The sequence below is a fragment of the Brachycentrus maculatus genome, unplaced genomic scaffold (genome assembly GCF_059751285.1).
Source record: "Brachycentrus maculatus isolate JH-2025_06_01 unplaced genomic scaffold, ASM5975128v1 h1tg000452l, whole genome shotgun sequence".
Lineage (NCBI taxonomy): Eukaryota > Metazoa > Arthropoda > Insecta > Trichoptera > Brachycentridae > Brachycentrus > Brachycentrus maculatus.
Window position 1 is genome coordinate 1,525,046 of NW_028281199.1, and position 15,309 is coordinate 1,540,354.

The following is a 15,309-nucleotide window of genomic DNA, read 5'->3' on the forward strand; positions in this document are numbered from 1 at the left end:
GGAATCGAACCCGGGACCTCCAGCATGGTAGCCTAGCGTACTAATCACTACACTATGGAGGTGAAGGAATAGTAAAATAGGGCGCCGATTATCCGAGGAGTCTGATTAAAGCACAGTTAAAAGGCTGGTAAAAGAAATGCGATCCCTCAAAAGGAATGCATGAACGTCGAAGAGGCGAAGATTGTTTGCAAAGACAGATTGGTATGGCGTTCTATTCTCTCTGCCTGGGGGGAAGCGGCGGGATGGTTAGTAAGTAAGTTAAATTAGGTTGTTTATTGAAAAAATATTTTTATTTATAACTTAACATAGATGAAGAAGAAAGTGGAAGTTTGAGTATTTACAGGACTTACAACATGCCAGAGGCTGGTTAAGGTGTTAACATTATGCACGAGTCACATTCAAAATTCTACCAATGATTGATAACAGCACTACTCAGATTTCGTATATTATCTTAATGCTTCGTAAAATGATTCGGAAAGCATCGAAACACGTGTCAGTATAGATTTGAAGAAAAAGTGGTATTTACCAAATATTTTTTTTATTAGAAATAAAATACAGTGAAACCTCTATCTATCGTTTCACGAATAATCGTTTTCCCGGATGTGTCGTTTATTTATTCTACCCCAAATTAAATTCGTACAAAAATAGACCGCATCGATCGTTTCTATCTACCGTTTGACCGCATTCATCGTTTGAATTATGCTACATATTTGGTATAATTTGTGTGATTATTTTAACATTCTTTTTAATATTCTCAATTTGTTACATTCGACGACAATATTTCAACGTGTGGAACAGACTATCAAAAGCTTGTGTGATGGATACAGCAGAAGAAGTCTGAAGATCTTTGGGTTCTGTTCAATTCTGTATTTTTTTAAAAATAAATACATTTATTTACATCTAAAACTTGTATTCTTAAAATTTCAACCTACCAATGGTTATGCGATTGGGAGGAAGGTAATTTTTCCTCGATTGTATGTCATTGTGTATTATTATTTTTTGACATCTCATCAAAGATGAAGAAGAATATGGAAGTCTGGGCATTTACGGGGCTGACGACCGTCATGGGCTGGTTTAAGTGATCACTTTTCACACGTGTAACATTCACCAATTCTACCCATTATTGACAACCACACAACTCAAATTCTTGGAAGTTCTGTATATATGAACCAATTTAGAAACCTTGTTCTTGAATCACTAGAACTTCACTACAGACATCTATTGGTGAGATGTAAAGAAGCTTTTTGTGAAGCAGAAACTCTTATACATATCTTACTCCTTGTGTATTGACTTCTTTATCCCGCATTCGTAGTTTATTTCAATAGGTCCCTTTAAAAATATAGGTAGAGGTTTCACTCTATCTTACTACGCGAAAAGAATTTTAGGTGGCAGGGGAACATGAGAAACGATACTCCTTTAAACAACTACTTTCAAGTAAGATTAATTCGGGAAAATGAAAAATGGGCCCAGCGCAGCAACGCGTTTCCAATTATAACAATTAATTAAAATAATAAAAGGCTTGCCTTGACGCCCCTTAGCTATTCGTCAAACGTCCGTTGTCGCCAGGGCCGTCTCGGCGACCGCGGTTTGGTGGGCTTTGCGATAGTCGGAGGAGGAGGAGTGAAATAGCTTAAAGAACACAGAGGAAAATAGCGAGTGTATTTGGTTAGAATTTTCACTAAAAAATTATATGAAGTTATAGTAATTTTAACTTTTAAATATTAATTTTTTTAACTTTTAAATATTAAGGAAGAAAAGACTATGAAAATTATGAGTTAGCCTAAGCAGGGTCATGGTGAGATTCAAGAACAGAGAAAATTAGCGAGTGTTTTTGCTTAGAATTATCACTCATAAAAAAACATGAAATTAAAGTATTTAAATTACTTTTATTTCATGTTAAATTAAAGAGTATAATAATAATAATAATAAAACCATTATCCGCACCCCAATGGTGCATAGGGCACTGCTTCATATGAACACAGTGTTATCTTGATCGTTTTTACACACGAAGGAAAGGTGATCAGCCCTCCGCTTCAGGTACCAGTCCAGGGTAATATTGAATAAATATTACAGTGAAAAAATCACTTATATTTATTTGACCCCCCTGGGAATCGAACCCGGGACCTCCAGAACGGTAGCCGAGCGTGCTGACCATTACACTACGGAGACGGACAAAAGTAGGAATAGGCTACGAAACTTATAAGTTAGCCTTAGTGGGCTTAGCCTAGGCCATGATAAGACTCAATAACACAGAGGAAATAAGCAAGTGGTTTTGCTTAGATTTACTAACGAATTTAATAAAATTATAGTAACTTAAATCCACGCAAGTATTAATTGGCTAGGAAACTTACGAGGCAGCCTAAGAAGGGCCATGATGAGCGGTGTTGAATAAGCCGAAGCCAGATTTCAAAGTCATTATTTTTTTTCATATTTTAAGCAAAAGTGGTATTTAAAAAGTAATATTAAGATGACATATGGATATGGTCTTCTTTCATATAAAAATGACACTTATGATATTGATAAGTGTCACAATATATTTTAAGAAAGAGTGGTAATCTGGTGACAGTTAAATTGAATATATATATAAACATAGAATCTTCTTTCATATAAAAATGGTAGATGTTTTATCTCAAGTTTAGATACTTATGATACTAATATCGCTCCTTTCAAGAACGTCATAAATCAAAAAACTTGATTTTTCAGGAGAACGTTTTTAAAGTTTAAAAATATAATACAATGTATTAAAAATAAATATCAAGCCACTTACTGAACTTTTTACTGTGCAACAGATATTTTTAAGTAAAACCTGAAGGTTTTTTCTCCATTTGAAAAATATTTAGTATATTTAAAAAATAATTAAACAATACGTTTTCTTCAAAATGCAAAAACAACACTTTCTGCCCTGTACCGGGTAAATATTAAGTTAAAAATATGCCTCTTTTGCTGGGATATAGTACATTTTCTGGGCATTTGGAAAACATACACAACTGAAAATTGACGATTTTTGATTTATGACGTTCTTGAAAAGAGTGAGCGATATGTCATCCATAGGGTTAGTGTTCCAGTGTCTGATAAAATAAAAAAATAAAAAATAGTCAAATTTTTGACTTGGCTTCACATGCGGTGTTTAAAAATGACGCGGAATGCATCGAAATATGTATCACAACAGATTTTTAAAAAATACTGATAATTAACTAACCCAATAACTAACATTCACGCCACTTGCCCGTAGGTGTACGCAGAGAATAAAGAACGCCTAACTTTTCTGTCTTAACAAACATTTTTCGTCTTTCCACAATTATGCATCTCATCATACATACTCGCAGATCATTTCGACATCTGAGCCGACCGCTTTAAGATATTGTTTTACATAAAAACGATAGATGTTCCATCTTGAATTGAGACACCTATGGCATTGATATGTCATCCGTAGGGTGAATAATCCAGTGTCTGATATATAGAATAAATAATAACAAATTGTTCAAAGAGCCAGGGAGTAAGGAAATAAGAGGAGAGCGATAAGTCCTTGTCGCGCACTAATAACGTGACGTCTCGTCAACGAATGGACGGATAGTGGAACCAGATCCGGCCCTGCGCCGCCACATGACAGAGATACTAATTTATCAAGCGGGGATGATAGTACGAGGAATTCGGTTACTCCGCGGCGAAGAAATACACCCCGCAAGTGGAAAAGTTATAATTCGGTCGCTTCTTGAATAAGGGGCGGTCTGGTGTCGAATTTCTGGGGGAGGAAACGTGGCATCGGGTGACTTCAAGCCCGTTAAAAAAAACTTTAATTGGCTTAGCAATATAAGAAGATAAATTTTATCTTATTTACTATCTTATTTTTACTATGTCAATATCCCTGTGAACGAATCTGGGTTTCTCCATTCAGGAGTTAATTTTAAATTTTGATCATATATTTTGATATTTTTTTAATTTATTAAATATGGATACAAAAGTATTTTTTGTAATTTTAATTAATTTTCTGAACATTTCTACTTTTACAATCTTAAAATCAATAATGCAGTTCTATCCAATAAAGAGACCAAGCTCTTGTGCTTGGAGAGGGTATATATATATATATATATATATATATATATATATATATATATTATATATATATATATATATATATATATATATATATATATATATATATATATATATATATATATATAATATATATATATATATATATATATATATATATATATATATATATATATATATATATATATATATATATATATATATATATAAATATATAAATATATATATATATATATATATATATATATATATATATATATATATATATATATATATATATATATATATATATATATATATATATATATATATATATATATATATATATATATATATATATATATATATATATATATATATATATATATATATATATATTATATATATATATTTATATATATATATATATATATATATATATACACTATTGACCTTTATCCACACCCGATGGTGCATAGGGCACTGCATTATTCGTTCGCTTGTTTATTTGATCGTTAAATGTATAAAGCCAAGGACATGCGCTTCAGCTACCAGGCCAGAGAAGCATTTAATAAACGTTACAGTGAAAAACTCCTTATTTATCGAACGCGAGACATAGAGTACGGTAGCCAAATGTGCCGACTACTACACTATGGTAGTGAACACACACACACACACGCAATTAATCTTCGCCACTTCCACATTCATGCATGTTATCATACATACACGGCGATTATTCCTCCTCGACTCCTGACTTGACTACTTCCAACAGATTTTTCACTTCGAATTGGAGGTCATATATATATATATGTATGTATATATATTTTTATCTACATATATATATATATATATATATATATATATATATATATATTTATATATATATATATATATATATATATATATATATATATATATATATATATATATATATATATATATATATATATATATATATATAATAAATATAAAATAAAACCCTTATCCGCACCCCAATGGTGCATAGGGCACTGTGTCATATAAACGCAGTGTTATCTCGATCGTTTTACACATGAAGGAAGGGTGATCAGCCCTCGGCTTCAGGTACCAGTCCATGGTAATATTGAATAAATATTACAGTGATAAAATCACTTATATTTATTTTACCCCCCTTGGGAATCGAACCCGGGACCTCCAGAACGGTAGCCGAGCGTGCTGACCATTACACTACGGAGGCGGACAAGATATATATTTGTATATATATATATATATATATATATATATATATATATATATATATATATATATATATATATATATATATATAAATATATATATATATATATATATATATATATATATATATATATATATAAATATATATATATATATATATATATATATATATATATATATATATATATATATATATATATATATATATATATATATATATATATATATATATATATATATATATATATATATATATATATAGAACTTCCAGAACATCTGTGGATTATCCTCAGTAAATAAATACGATGCTATTTTGTTTCAAAGCCTGTTTTGATTACAGTGAATACATCCCATTCTACTCATGGTTGACAACAATACAAATAGTCATCTTAAATTTATTTGTATTTATATTTATATATATATATATATATATATATATATATATATATATATATATATATATATATATATATATATATATATATATATATATATATATATATATATATATATATATATATATAGAACTTCCAGAACATCTGTGGATTATCCTCAGTAAATAAATACGATGCTATTTTGTTTCAAAGCCTGTTTTGATTACAGTGAATACATCCCATTCTACTCATGGTTGACAACAATACAAATAGTCATCTTAAATTTATTCGTATTTATATTTATATTTACATATATATATATATATATATATATATATATATATATATATATATATATATATATATATATATATATATATATATATATATATATATATATATATATATTATATATATATATATATATATATATATATATATATATATATATATATATATATATATATATATATATATTTATATATATATATATATATATATATATATATATATATATATATATATATATATATATATATATATATATATATATATATATATATATATATATATATATATATATATATATATATATATATATATATATATATATATTATATATATATATATATATATAGAACTTCCAGAACATCTGTGGATTATCCTCAGTAAATAAATACGATGCTATTTTGTTTCAAAGCCTGTTTTGATTACAGTGAATACATCCCTGGAATAAGTTGTACAAGATAATGGTGATTGTGATTATATTCCCATTAGGGGAGCCTACGCGGATAATCTCGCCGGTGCGCCGTAATTAGGTCCTGAAAAACATTTCCAATATAACTTTGATCCCAGACGGGGGTGTAGTGTGCCGCTAAAGATGACGATAGTGAACGGTTTCATTTCCCTAGCGTAGGTACTAGGAACCTACCCATTTCTGTCGAATTTATATTTATTTATTAATAGATTTATATTATCCACTGACACTTCGTGATGGAATTGCATTTTTAATTTATTATTAGATTAAAACCAATATTTTTAGCTTTTCCACTTTTTTATTTGACCAGCGACCGGGTTTCGTCGTTACCGACATCATCAGACTGGTCTGATGATGTCGGTAACGGTCTGATGATGTCGGTAACGACGAAACCCGGTCGCTGGTCAAATAAAAAAGTGGAAAAGCTAAAAATATTGGTTTTAATCTAATAATAAAAAAAAAATATTTATTATTTTTTGACATCTCATCAAAGATGAAGAAGAATATGGAAGTCTGAGCATTTACGGGGCTGACGACTGTCATAGGCTGGTTTAAGTGATCACTTTACACAGTGTAACATTCATCCATTCTACCCATTATTGGCAACCACTCTACTCATAAGTTCTATATATATGAACCAATTTTGAAATATCATTCTTGAATCATTAGAACTTCACAAGAGACATCTATTGGTGAGATGAAAACACTAAGAAAAGACTTATTCTTCTTCATCTTTGCTGAGATGTCGAAAAATAATATGAAGATTATGTCTTGTGAATGCGAATCACTATGGTAAATATATTTTCGTAAAATAAGGAAAAAATATCATGATTCATATAATTTATACTAATAATGTTTGCTCTTTACATCGGATGTCTAAATAATAACAATTTTTCTGAATTTTCCAATCACCTACTAGAAAATACTCACAAATTTGATAAAAATAAAGGACTAATATATTACACAGATGACTTAAATTAGATTACTTAGAAATATTATAAAAAAAAAACTAATTTATAGTAATTTAAAACTACTAAATACATACATAAGTAAACGGTTTTTCTAAAAGTCCGTTATTAAATATGTTTCCAATCACTCAACATCCCCTGATCCCTTTTGACTGTGACTGCTAATCAACACAAAAAATAAAGCCACTAGAGATCTACCCAAGCATTTTTGCCTAGCGGCTAAAATAATATGGATTTTGTTAAGTAGATAGTGTTTTAGTATTAATCAGCCTTAAAAAAAGCGGTTAGCTTCGACACCGGCAGATATTCAAATATTCAAAGTGATTTTAAAACAAAATTGCTGCAAAAATGCTTTCAATAAACAGTATACAACTAAATTTGACTGTATTCTGACGAGTGAGTTGCAGAAAGGTAAACAAAAAATCATAAACAACACAAATAGACATTCCATCCGGCAAACGTCCTAGCCGGGGGTTGAACCCTGGATAACGAGACCCGAGGGGATGGATCGCGTGATGGTGGACCATTATTCCACCGGGGGAAGTCGGACCGGCCTCCGATCGTTAGCGTTTGGAGAATTTCCAAAACTAAGTGGAAATTTTTCACGTCCGAAGGAGAAAAAGTATCGTTGGGATAGATTAATGACCACGCATGCTGAGATTGAATCTACCTCCTCTTTCTAAAACAAATACAAGGTTAATAAATACAAACTGTGCAAATACGAGGTTTCTCGGTTACATATATTTATTTTTAATTAAAGTTTCACTCGGTAAATACCACTATGTCTTAAAATCTATTGTGACATATCGCTCACTCCTTTCAAGAACGCCATAAATCAAAAATCGTCAATTTTCAGTTGCGCATGTTTTCGGAATGTCCATAAAATGTTCTATATCCCAGCAAAAGAGGCATATTTTTAACTTAATATTTACCCGCTACAGGGCAGAAAATATTGTTATTACATTTTGAATATAATGTATTGTTTTTTTTTTTTAAATATACTTATATTTTACAATGAAGAAAAAACCTTCAGTTTTCACCTTAAAAGATCTGTTGCACAGTAAAAAGTTCAATAAGTGGCTTGATATTTATTTTTAATACATTGTATAATATTTTTAAACTTTAAAAACGTTCTCCTGAAAAATCAAGTTTTTTGATTTATGACGTTCTTGAAAGGAGTGAGCGATATGTCAAAATCGTCAATTTTCAGTTGTGCATGTTTTCGGAATGCCCAGAAAATGTACTATATCCACAAATGCCACAAAATATCTGCGAAAAACATTAAAGAAAAAAGTAATTTTTTTATTTTTAATTTATGTTTTACCCACTATTTCTTACAATCTACTGTGTATTCAACAGGCACCGTGGACAGGCGCCGTGGCATAGTTGGGTAGACGCTCGACTGCGAAACTGGCGTCGCGTGTTTGATTCCCGCCAATTTCAAAATGAATTCAAGAAAGATTTATTTTCAATTGGTCTGGGTGTTTGTGATGTATTTTTCACATTTACCTTCCCTATCCTTACTATCCTACCCGCAGACAAGCATCTAAAATACACGCTTGGCGGGTTATTCCTTAAAAGAATCATTTTTGATATTGTAAAAGTGAATTGATCGGATTTCAGTGTTTTAATTTTACTTTATTAAATATCTTCCTCTTTGCTCCGAGTGAACATATATTTTTATTAAGAAGTTTACTTGATTTATTAAACACTGGGAGCATCGCTTCGAATGAATTCTTTGTTTCGAAGTTGCATCACTCATAAATAAATAACTTATATAATACGATCCCAGACGAGCAGAAATGGAGCTTAAAACAAGCGGGGGAAACAAAAACAAATCAAAGGAAACAATAGAAACTACTAGAGAGAAAAAAGGTAGGATAGATCGGGATTAAATAGGAATCGAAAAGGAATAAAAGTGAGAAGTAACCGGAACGTTTAGTAACAAATGAACCATTTTTTTTGAAAGAGAAAAAGTTGTGTTTTCACTATTTACAAAAACACTTAAAAACTATTTCTAAGCGGCTGATTATTAGAAATAGGTATTAAATGGTGGTAGAGTGGGTTCGAGAAAATCTAACATAAAAGTCCGCAACACTAACCACGAGACCACAACCCGACACTAACTAACCAACTCAAATAAAAAAAGACATGTTCTCAGGATTAGCAAGTGCGTTAGTCGTTAAGTTGGCAAACCATAGTCTGTGCGCGCGATGTATACTGAAGTTTTCACACCAGATTTTCAACATAGCTTTGAATTATGAGTACTACTTTAAATACGTTTTTGAAAAATCTGACCTTTTTCATAAAATACCATACAATATCCCTATTGTTTTGTAAAACATATAATTTGCTTCGTAAAACGTAGAAATTGAAGTGAAAAACCTGAATACCCTGAAGCAAAGTTCAAAGCCCGAACTGAATATGGACATTAAGGAAGATATGAAATGAATTACACATCTCGCTAGAATCGACTAGACGAATGATCTTTCGTAATATCTGAAAGGGCAAAAACGAATAATATGTCCCGAGATCGCCCGTCGCAGCCAGAAGGCGACTCGAATAACAAACGATCTACAGACGGACTCGTTAATTAATAGTGGCGCACTTAATTTTGCCATATTTAACCCTTTGCCTACCAGGACTTTGTGGTTGCTACGCTAGAAATACCGCGATTCAAACACAAATCAATAAAAAAATATAATACGTTCGATAATTTATAAACACCATGTGTGTATATATATATATATATATATATATATATATATATATATATATATATATATATATATACACATGGTGTTATATAATTAAAATTATTAAAACCCTTATCCGCACCCCAATGGTGCATAGGGCACTGCTTCATATAAATGCAGTGTAATCTTGATTGTTTTCGCATAAAGGAAAGGTACCAGTCCAAGGTAATATTGAATAAATATTACAGTGAAAAAATCACTTATATTTATTTGATCCCCCCTGGGAATCGAACCCGGGACCTCCAGAATGGTAGCCGAGCGTGCTGACCATTACACTACGGAGGCGGATATATATATATATATATATATATATATATATATATATATATATATATATATATATATATATATATATATATATATATATATATATATATATATATATATATATATATATATATATACACATACAGACATAAGCACCCAGTCTTCCATATTCTTCTTCATCGATGTAAAGTGGAGACACCCAGATTTGTGAACAAGTATTGGAATGAACACTAAATCTTGCGAATGATTCATTGAATTATATTTCATTACATATGATATTAAGTTGTTCATCAATCAAAAAATATTACTTGCCAAAGTAACGATATGGGTATATAAAAAATAAAACAAAATCTTATTTTTCGCAGTATTAAACATTCTGTTGAGACGTTTTCATCCGGAAAATATTGAGAAATATTGTTTGTCGAGTAAGGTCTAGAAGGGTAATTTTGTGTCGAATTTGTCGAGTGATAATAAATTGGAAATATCCCCCAAGAATCACTTCTTATCGATAGCGCCCTTCAATGACCCGAGAAATTGGAAAGCCGATTTACTTTGAAATTGCATGTTAAGTAAGCGACGAGGATGGGTTAATTCACGTTACTGTCGAATAAATGGGATGGAAAACTAGCAGTCTTCCTCTTCTTCTTCATTGAAAGTTGTCCCACCGCATTCCCGGATCTGATACAGAAGCATCTAGACTTCCTGACAGACCCTGTCTTGCGATGGATTTATTTGTTTTTGTTTTATGTACTATGTTGCGAAAATTATAGATTTTTTTTTTATCACAATTGTATCCCAATTTGCTGTGAATTTATATTTGAAAGCTTTCAATTTCCTTGTCACTGTTATTTTTGATAAATACAAGTTTGTAAATACATAACTAAATTTTTAAGAAGTGCCCCAGTGAAGGCAGTGAAAGGGATTATTAGTTAGTTAATTCAGTTAGTCAGCTATATCCGTTTTCGACCCGACGTTGGCCGGCACACAGACGTCTCTACAAACCCGACGATGAGTAAAAATATTCCGCAAACGCCATGGCACAGTTCAGTGTCCGTCTGCTGTGCTGGTCGGGGTTGTGATGGCGTCTGTGTACCGGCCAACGTCGGATTGGAATCGGATCTAGCTGACAAACTGAACTAAGGAACTACTAATCCCTTTCACTGCCTACACTGGGGCACTTCTAGAAACTTGGTGGTGGTTTTCTAAATTTATATTTATTGGCAGTGACAGGGACATTGAAAGCTTCTTCTTCTTCTATATTATGAGCCCTCTAACCTCCACTATCAGCGTTGCTGCTTGCAGCCAGTTTTTACCGTCCACAGCGACAATATCGTCAGACCAATTTGGCTGTCCAAACTTAAAACACAGTAAATAACTTTTTTTGCATTTTTGGACTAAGTAGATTCTATTTAGTCCAAAAATGCAAAAAAAAAACATAAAAAAATGTCCCTTACTATTTTAACTTTGGACAGCCGATCTCTTTTGGGATCTTCTGACACCTCTTTTTATTTAAAAATACAGCTTTGTTTCACATTTTTCTCTTCGTAAAAAAAGCTTTTGCTGTATGGTCTGTCAGGAACTGTAGATGCTTCTGTTTCAGATCCAGGAATGAGGTAAGGAGCTTTCAACGCTGTACAGCAGTATGCTTTTGAAACATTAAAATTAAACAACCTACAATAATAAACACAACTATGTTCACGTGTGTGTACACATTCCCCGTCGGATTTAGCGGGCTTTGTTTGGGAGGGCTTTCGTGATTGCGTAATTCATTGTAGTGTTCTCGACGAGGAAGATTGGTACTGGATAAAGTTACAGAACCGTCGCTGGGGTATAATTTCTATTCGAACCGTTCTGATAAGTTTATTCACGAGCACTTCATTATTCACTGGTGAATCCAGATTACAGTGATGTGAGGCGCGCTGTATGTTACGTGTAATTATTACGAGAAATATTTCATCTAGGGGTGTGCCAAATTGTAAAAAGAGAATGCGAAATTTTGTACAATTTTCGAAAGATTCACATTGCAATAAATATTATATTTTTAATTGATTCGGCATTAACGTTATGGAATGACATGATGATTATTTTCAAAATTAACACCTGTATAACACCACTTCTTCGAGTTTTATTTCATTAAACACTAGTTTCGAAAACTACAGTAGTTTTCATCGACAGGTGATTACGAAAAGTGTTTTTATAATCACCTTTTCATGAAATCAACGTAGTTTTCGAAACTAGACTAAATAAATCTGAATAAGTGGTATAATAGTATTTATTTTTTCAAAATTATTTATACATGCATTATTGAAAAATAATAAAAACAAGTAAAAGTTCTTTACACGCATATTCTATTTGACCGTTGACCGGATTTTGTTGTTACCGACATCATCAGACTGGTGGGAGACAAAAATATTATATACACAACAAGGCAGGGGTTGAAAACCATGATTTTATATATTTGTTTCTGACAAATGTGTTGATGTAATGACCGCTTTAAGTATTTGACATACCTGATCATCACGATTTTTCAAGATTTTTCAAGTTTTCTCGGTCTTCCTCAGCTCCTTTTTCACACTAAATTTGCTTCATAAATTTGTTATACCATTTTAATCTTTATTGCGCAAGCAATTGAAGTGACAAAAAAGCTGTATTTATTTTGGACAACCCTTTCTGTGTAACGTATTGTTACTCTAAATAGGGCCTACTACAGATTAATGATAATATATCACAACCGTACGTTATTTTGTCTTCGCGTTTAAATCCTAACGAATTCGTAATTTCAATATTTCGAGCGGGATTCAGTCTGGTAGAGAATAATAATGCTTTGTCATCGTACAATTATTATTAAGTATGCTAATCATGTTCTCTATAAAAGGGAGTATTTAAATTCAAATACGGTGGAAAACTTATACATTTATGACACGAAAAATAGGCTAGTACAAAGAAATATTTGTAATTTCATTAATTGATTCGGCAATAGATTTGTGGTAAAATCTATCTATTTAAAATTTTAGTTTTACCTAGTAAATCCTCCTCTCTAATGTCTATGTTCCCACTGATTAGAAATAAAAAAAAATAAAAAAATAGTATAAATAAATAAAAATTAGAAACATCTCCTATCCCCTTTTCTGGACGCATAAAAACGCATTGAAGCGCCCTTGAGGTAGTATTTTACGAAACTGGCTTTATAAATTATTATTATTATTGACGTTATTACAATCGAGCAAGTACTGCGTCGATACGATGCAGTGCCTTGTGCACCATTGGTTAAGGATAAGGGTTAGAAGAAGAAGAAAGTGAGGAAGGAAAAAAGATATTCTAAATGAAAATTCATGAGAATTTATTTTTTGTGGCGTTTTTGTGGGTAAAAGACGAGATCGAGAAAATACTGCGTCGACACGTTGCAATGTCTTATGCACCATTGAGTGAGGATAGGGGTTAAAAGGAGTAAAAGGTTTTCTAAACGAAAATTCATGAGGGTGGATTTTTTGTGGCGTTGGGGAAAAAGACTAGATAGATAAAATTCTTCGTCTTTGTGCACCATAAGTAAAGATAGAGGTAAGAAAAAGAAGAGGAATAAGAAGGTTTTAAACAAAAAAGAAAATTCATGAGTATTGAATTTTTTATTGCGTTCGGGTAAAAAACGAGATATAATATATTTTAATCTAATTTATTGACTTAACACCATCCATATGCAACTTCTGCCCTCTCATCATGCAGTGCCTTGTGCACCATTAGGTTAGGATAAAGTTTAGCAGAAGAACATGAAGACGATTTTTTTAATTAAAATTCATGAGGGTTGAATATTTTTTGTAGCGTTGGGGAAAAAAACGAAATAGAGCATGTTCGAGATGACTGACTTCGCAGCATCCGTATGCAACTCCGTCCATCTCATCTACACCCTACTTTTTATCTCCTGCCTCCCCGACAGCTTAATGGCTGTACGGAATCTTCCACTAACGTATGGACAGAGAAAAAAATCCCTAGTAAAGTGTGAACACACCGTCAAAAGGTCAACAGTGTTGTAAGCGATGCGAATTTATACCGGTGATTTGAAATAACCCTTTTTGTTAAACTTTCATACATTGTCTGCACATATACAAGGATAAGGTAAGAAGGAAAAAAGGAAAGGGTGAAATTAGGTAAGAAAAATGATGTATGAAAAAGAGAAGATGTTTTTAAAACAATTGTATCTAGAGTAAAACATTTCAGTAAAAATCCCTTGTGATATTCTTATAACTAACTAACTAACCGTCACGCCGTTTCCCCGCAGGGGTAGGCAGAGAGAATAGAACGCCACACCAATCTGCCTTTGAACACAATCTTCGCCTCTTTCACAGTCATGCATCTCCTCATACATACCCACTGATTATTTCGACACCTGACCTGAGTGACCGCTTTCAAGTATTTGAAACACTTGATCATGCCAAGTTTTCCTCGGTTTTCCTCTGCTCCTATTATCAACCACTTTCGCCTCATAAATTTCTTAAACTATCCTTTCTTCAATCATTCGATTCACATACCCCAACCATCTCAACACACCATTCTTAATTTTATCGATAATGCTTTTCTTTATTTATATTTTATATTTTTTAATACATGATCACATTATACATGTATTAAAAAAACACAAAATATATAAAGAAATACATTACGGTCATTAATGAATATCGAAAAAAGGCACACGCGGTAAATCCAACTAAAAAAGGTCAAAGAATGAGAAAGCGGTGCAAATAAATTACAAATAAATTGTATAAGAAAGGGCAACAATTTATAAAGTTAAAAAGGAAAAGTGTGTATTTGAAGGGTCATTACTGCGAGCCGAATTCCAGACCATATAACACTTTAACCTTTCCTTTACGGTGCTAAAAACATCCGCGTGCACCGGTGATATGTATTTTGTACACTATGTAAAAATGTGGTTTAAAAACGAGAAAAAT

General features: G+C 31.6%; 1 protein-coding gene across 1 annotated transcript in view; it reads right to left on the bottom strand.

The window, feature by feature from the left end:
* LOC148302462 (dual 3',5'-cyclic-AMP and -GMP phosphodiesterase 11-like) overlaps window positions 1–15,309 on the bottom strand; it is a 168,510-nt gene that overhangs the window by 73,388 nt on the left and 79,813 nt on the right. The window lies entirely within an intron of this gene.